Genomic DNA, 7,079 nt, shown 5'->3' on the forward strand with positions numbered 1-7,079 from the left:
CATAACATTACAACTCGAGGAACTAGAAAAGGAAGAACAATCTTAGCCCAAAGTTAGCCAAAGGAAGGAAATATCAAAAACTAGAGCAGAAATTTATGAAATAGAAAATAGGGAAACAATTGAAAATATGAATAAAAGTAGGAGTTTTTTAAAATTATTAGAAGTGACAAAACTTTAGCTGAATTAACAACACCAGAAAAAAACCTATAGGACCTAAATAAAAATAATTAGAAGAGAGAACATTACAAATGATGCCAGTGAAACACAAAGATCGTAAGAAACTAATATAAACAATTATATGCCAACAAATTGGATAACATAGAAGAAACGGATAAATTCCTAGAAATGTACACCTACAAGACAGAATGATAAAGACATAGATCTAAACAGACCGATAATGAGTAAGGAGCTAGAAGCTGCGATCAAACATCACAAAAAAGAAAAGGCCAATCCGATTGTATATCTGGTGAGTTCTACCTAACAATTAAAGAAGAATTAACACCAATCCTTCTTAAAATTTTCCAAAAATTTCAAGGACAGAACACTCCCAAATTTATTTTACTAAGCATGCACTACTCTGACACCAAAGCCAGATAAAGACACTAAAATATTTAAAGATACAATCCAATAACTTTGATAAATATAGATGCAAAAGTTCTCAGCAAAATACCAGCAAGCTGAATTTAGTAGCACCCTTAAAGGATTGTACATTACTATCATGTGGCACTTGTCTCTGGGATACACAAATGGTTCAACGTATGCAAATCAATAAATGTGATACACTGCATTTGTAAAATAAAAGGTAAAAATTTTATTCTCCTCTCAGTAGATACAGAAAAATTATTTGAAAAGTACTAACCTTCTTTTATAATAAAAGTTCTCAACTAATAGTGTAAAGAAATAATACACCTAAATATAATAAAGGTCATACATATAAAGTCCATGATTAACATCATATCCAATAGTGAAAGTTTGAGATCTTTTCATCTAAAATCTTGAACCACTAAAAGATGCACATCTTCATCTCTCCAATTCAACATAGTACTGGAAGTCTTAGTGAGATCAATTAGTTAAGAAAAAGAAAGAAATACATCAAAATCAGAAAGTTAAAGTAAACTTTTTTTCTGTTTGGAGATAGCATAATTTTCTTTGGGAAAATCCTAAAGACTCAACCAAAAAATTCTTACAGTAAATTAAATTAGTAAAGCTATTGGATGCAAAATCAATCAACACAAGAAAATCAATTTTATTTCTAGACATTAACACTAAAATATATGAAAAAGATATAAAAAATCAATCCTATTTATAATACCATCAAGAATATATTTATGAATAAATTTAAGCAAGGAGGGGGAAAGTCTATATACTATAAAGTATATGAACAATTTTGAAAGAAGACGCAAAAAACGAAAGACATCCCATATTCATTGTTCAGTGAGTTAACATTGTTAAAACATCAGTACCATCCAAAGACATCTATATATTCAATGCAGACTCTATAAAAATTCCAATAGCATTTTTCACAGAAATAGACAAAATATCCCCAAATTTGTATGGGATCACAAAAGTTGCTGAATATTCAAAGCAGTCGAGAAAAAATAACAACTGGAAGCATCAGAAATCACTTTCTGATTTCAAACTGTATTACAAAGCTATGCTAATCAAAACTAGATGGTTCTGTCATAAAAATAAATGTATACAACAATGGAACAGAGCTGAGAGCCCAGATATAGACCCAGGCATGTATGGTTTACTAACATTTGACAAGCGAGCCAAGAATGCCTAACGAGAAAAGGATTTTCTCTTCAATAAACAGCATTTGAAATCCTGGATATTCACACAAAATTAAAAAAAATTTGACATCTATCCTACACCACTCACAAAAATTAGCTGGAAATGGATGAAAGACTTTAATGTAACACCTGAAACCACAAAATCCTCAGAAAACAGGGTCTTAGAAGGCATTGACATTGGTTTTGACACTGATATTTTTGGACATGAAACAAAAAGCACAAGCAAAAAGAGCAAAAATCAACAAGTAGGATGACATCAAACTAAAAACCTTCACAATAAAATAATCAACAAAATGAAAAGGCAATATACTAAAAAAAATTTCTAAATATCTGATGAGAGGTTAATATCCAAAATGCATATGAAACTCCTATAATTTAATAGCAAAAATACAAATAACCTGATTGAAAAAATGGACAAGGACCTGGATAGATATTTTCCAAAAAAGACATACAAAGGACAAAAAAAATGCATGAGAAGATGTTTAGTGTTACTAATCACCATGGAAATTCGTATCAAAACCACAATGGTTGTACCACCTCACATCTGTTAGAATGACAATCATCAAAAAGACAAGAGATTACAAGTGTTGCTGAGGGTGTGAAGAAAAGAGAGCCTTGTGCACTGTTTTTGGTAATGTAGATTAGTAAAGCCGCTATGGAAAACTCTATGGTGATTTCTCAAATAATTAAAAATAGAACTACCATATGATCTAAGAACTCAACTTATGGGTATATGTCCGAATAAAATGAAATCAGAATCTCAAAGAGATATCTGCACGTCCATTGCAGGATTATTCAAAATAGCAAACACCAGGAAACAACTTAAGTTTCATATATATATATCATATATATGATATATATATATGATATATATGATATATGATATATATATCATACAGTTGTCAATAGGATACAAAATAACGTACAAAAATGGCTCAGTGTGGAGCATAGCAAATAGTAACTGCTCAAGAATTAGTATCTCTCAGTATGGTAGTCTCAGGTAATTCTTGACAACTTCCTATTATACTGATCAATGAATTTAACTTTCCCTTCATGCATTACTGAAGGAGAGAGAATTACAATATGTTTAAATGTTAATGACTTCAAGAAATTAAACTCATTTAGCATTGTATAATCTTCAATAGTGAGACTAAGTTTGCTGACATTTCAAATTTGCACCTTTCCCAGCACCTTTTCAAGGCTCCCTTGACCTCACTGTTCCTCAGACTGTAGATGAAGGGGTTAAGCACAGGGATGAAGATAGTGTAGAATGCTGACACGACCTTACCGTGGTTAGCTGACCTGTAGGATTTGGGTCTCATGTAGGTGAAAATGGCAGCTCCATAGAAGAGTCCCACCACAGCCAAATGTGAGGAGCATATGGCAAAAGCCTTCTTGTGGGCTTCTCTAGAACACATCTAGAGAACAGCTACGAGGATGAGACTATAGGAGGTCAGGATGAGAGATAAGGGGACCAGGCGCATTAACACACATCAGATGTACATGATATACTCAAAGACAGATGTGTCAGCACAAGCCAAACACACCAGCATGGGGGCCTCACCGAAGAAATGATCGCTGTCACATGCACTGCAAAATGGGAAGCTCAGGGTAGCAGCAGCCTGCATGAGCCCATCAGCTGCCCCCAGGAACCAAGACCCCAAAATCATTCTCACTCATAATTCCTGGCTAATGAAGACAGGGTATTGCAGTGGATGGCAAACAGCCACATGGAGGTCATAAGACATTGTTGCTAAAAGGAAACTCTCACCACCATTCAGTATGATTGAAACAAAGATCTGCAAACCACAGCCAGCAAGGGAGATGGACTTCTTGTCAGTCAAGTAGTCAGCAGCCATTTTGGGCACAATGGTGGCAACCAGCATCACATCTGATGTGGATTAAGGCTGCCCCAGCTGGAGAAGCCCAAGGTGACCTGGCCTACATGCCAAACTATAGGACCCGGTGGATTTTTTTATGGTATGAATTAGGGCTGCCCCAGGGAGAGAAGCCTGGTTCATCCTCACCTACATGCCTATCTCTATGGCCAGATTCGTATCTAAAAGATATATGACCACACAATAACCATACCCTATCTGCATTGAAATCATTTAATGACTTTTTACATCATCTTTTCTTTTTCCAGTAAAAATAAGTCACATACTCATGCCTTATAAATTTATCCCTAACCCTCAACTCATGGCAGCATCAGCAGCTCCTCCTGCCCATGGGCCCTGTCACCATGCATCAGCTCTGACTGCCCATGGGTCCTGTCCCCAGGCAGCAGCTCTGACTGCCCATGGGTCCTGTCCCCATGCAGCAGCAGAAGCTCTGACTGCCCATGGGTCCTGTCCCCATGCTATTCCACACTATTCTCTAAATAAAAAGAGCACTACTGCCAGATCTTGAGAGTCCAAGAAATCTTTCCTTCAACTCCTCGGCTCACTGACCCCGCATCACCATCCATGAGGGAGATTTGGCTCAGTAGGAAGTACATGTGTGTGTGGAGCTGCAGGTCCCAGTAAATCAGGAGAAGCATGAGGGAATTGCCCATAAAAGAAGCAATGGCCATTGTCAGCACCACCATGAAGAGAAAGAGGTGGGGTCTTGTGTGTTTAAAGAGTCCTAGAAGAATGAAGTCTGATGTTGCGTTTCTGTTCTCCATGATTTCTTCTGGTGTGATTCTTTCAATGGAAAAATAGAGAAGGAAGAGACTTTCATCATCTAACAATGTTAGTCTAACTTCATAACTTCTGGTCATGTGCTGGATATGGAATCCAGGGTTCTGATTCAAAGACCTACCCTCCAGTTAATATGGCTCTTCTTGACCTATCATCCCACTTTTCTTTAACTCAACTTTTAATATTTTAAATAAGGTTAGTCTATATATTTCACATAATGACATATTGGTTGATTGAGATAATAGACCAAAATGGATCAGAAGTAAAAAGATTGTCAAAATTATAAATAGTTACTTTGGCCAATTTTATATTGTTTAATAATTATTATTGTGCTTTCATTATGTGTACTGAAACAAAATTTAAGCTGAGAAAATAAACACATTTAAAAGTTTGTCATTTATATTTGTCTGAGTCGTAGATGATTTTTTTGCAAATTTTGGAAATTTTAACACACTCAAATTAGTTACATTTTTAACAAACAAGAAAATAAAGTTGTTTCACTATGGGCTGCAAGGACCACAGAAGGGAACAGATGAGTATCAGTAAAACAAAATTTCCCCACTGAAGGAGGATAATGTCCCCAATAAAATGAAAATATTCTTACTACCTCTCGTTAAATAACTATTTTTATTTGCCTGATTTTTAAAATGTAGGTATTGTAGTTCACTCTCTTTTCTGAAATCTTCGGTGTATTCCCACCACACTTGGAATAAAGTGCAGATTTCTTTCCCCAGCTTATTAGGACTTGGAGTCATGCTATACATATCAATTCACCGCATGATATACTGCCATGGAGACTTGCAAGGATAAGATGAGTATGGAAGGAAAGCATGAGAGGATCTTTGATGTCAATAAATGCTTGGAGGGAATAGCAATAGCTATGATGATGAGTAAGGTGATTAAAAAGAAAAGGAAACAATTTTAAAACAATCTTATTACCATGGAACATAATGATTAGTCACAGGTAAAGTATAAATATATCTTAAAAGAAAAATTTTTAAAAATACCTAAATTAGATATTTGACTTATCTTCTGAGGATAGCTGTTTAATATTTAACAAAACAGATCTATTTTCTTAGGAGACACAAGCAAAATGACTGAGCCCACAAAAATGGGCATGGCTTTATTAGGAAGCGTTTCTAGGTTGAGAGCTGTTATACACTGAACATAAGTAAGATTTTTTCAGTGTTTGCCATTTTTAAAACTGCATACTAAGAGCAAAACTTGTAAATTCGTAAAGAGCAGAAGAGCACATACACACAAGAAGCCAATTCTCTTTTATTAGCAGAAAAATGCACAAATTTGCCACTTTTTTATGGATGGATTTGCAGACTTCTTTATTTATGATATGGACAGCCCAAAAATATTTCATGCAATGCTTTAGAGACATAATAATCTCTGAGTCTGTTGTCTGGTAATTGAATACTGCAGAGACAGAGATAGCGATGATGCTTTATAACCTGAAGGGTTTGATTTTGTGAATACTTTAATTCTATAAAAATCAGATAGCAGACAGAGCCCAGCTCTTGCACAGCCATCTCACACACAGGCGGTCTCTTTAAGGGACCTGTGGAAAGTCAGTGCTAATGGCTCATTAAATTGCTACCTTCACCATCTGAGCATTCACATTTGAATGGACATAACAACAAACAGTAACAGCAGCATGTTTGAGATGACTTGTTTAACCACTGATACTAGACAAATAAACAGTCTACCTAATCGAGGTCTTGCTGAGCCTTGGTGATTTTCACTACTGTCTATCTAGTATATGCAGCCCCTTGTTTCATATACTGCTTAAAATATCTTTCTCCTCTTATTGCCACAGACCCTGGTTCCTTGCCTGCAGCTGTCTCTACCTCCATTATAACTTTTAACTGCCCTCAGACTAATCTTGTTGATGTTAGGGTATATGGATAAAGAACTCCGGACTTGGGATACAGAAGTCCTGGGTTAAGAATTATTTCTTTTATTTTCTATACATGTCATGAGGAGACAGTTACTTAACCTTGTTTTGTTTATATGTTTTAAGTTACAAAACTTCTTAACAGATAAATTGGATATTTTGTGGAGGAATGAATTTTGAAATAATTTCCCTTAATTTTGCACATTGAAACAAAATTGTTAATTTCAATTTAATTTGTCAGTCTATGTCATTGGTTGCTATTTTTTCCCCACGTAAGCAATAGCTAGAAAGTCATAGCACAAAATGTCAGTTTGATCATTTGACTGAATGATCTGGAAATGTGAAGGTGAAATAGATGAGATATACACACATGCACACTCACACACATACACACACATGAATGTGTGTCTGAATAAATAACAATGAAATTGGAACCATGACTCTTCAAAATGAAAATGTAGTAAATAAGCACTTCTATAATATCCTGCTCTGTTGTGAAAAAATTGTGATGTATGATATTTTAGTAAATTAGGCTTTTCAACATATAGTAGGTAATTTAATGGAAAGATCAATTTAAATGTATTACTTAATTTTGTGTATATAGAACTTATGCTTCTTCATCTTTTTCACTAAATATCAAACAAGGAATTTTTAATAAAGAATGTATTGGCATTATGGATATATAAATGCATTTACTTGCTA

General features: G+C 34.9%; 1 pseudogene; it reads right to left on the minus strand.

Moving 5' to 3' along the window:
• Positions 1-2,914: 2,914 nt before the first annotated feature.
• On the minus strand, positions 2,915-4,554 carry LOC138918153 (olfactory receptor 2T8-like; annotated as a pseudogene).
• Positions 4,555-7,079: the final 2,525 nt, after the last annotated feature.

Source organism: Equus caballus, chromosome 16, assembly GCF_041296265.1.
Source record: "Equus caballus isolate H_3958 breed thoroughbred chromosome 16, TB-T2T, whole genome shotgun sequence".
Taxonomy (NCBI): domain Eukaryota; kingdom Metazoa; phylum Chordata; class Mammalia; order Perissodactyla; family Equidae; genus Equus; species Equus caballus.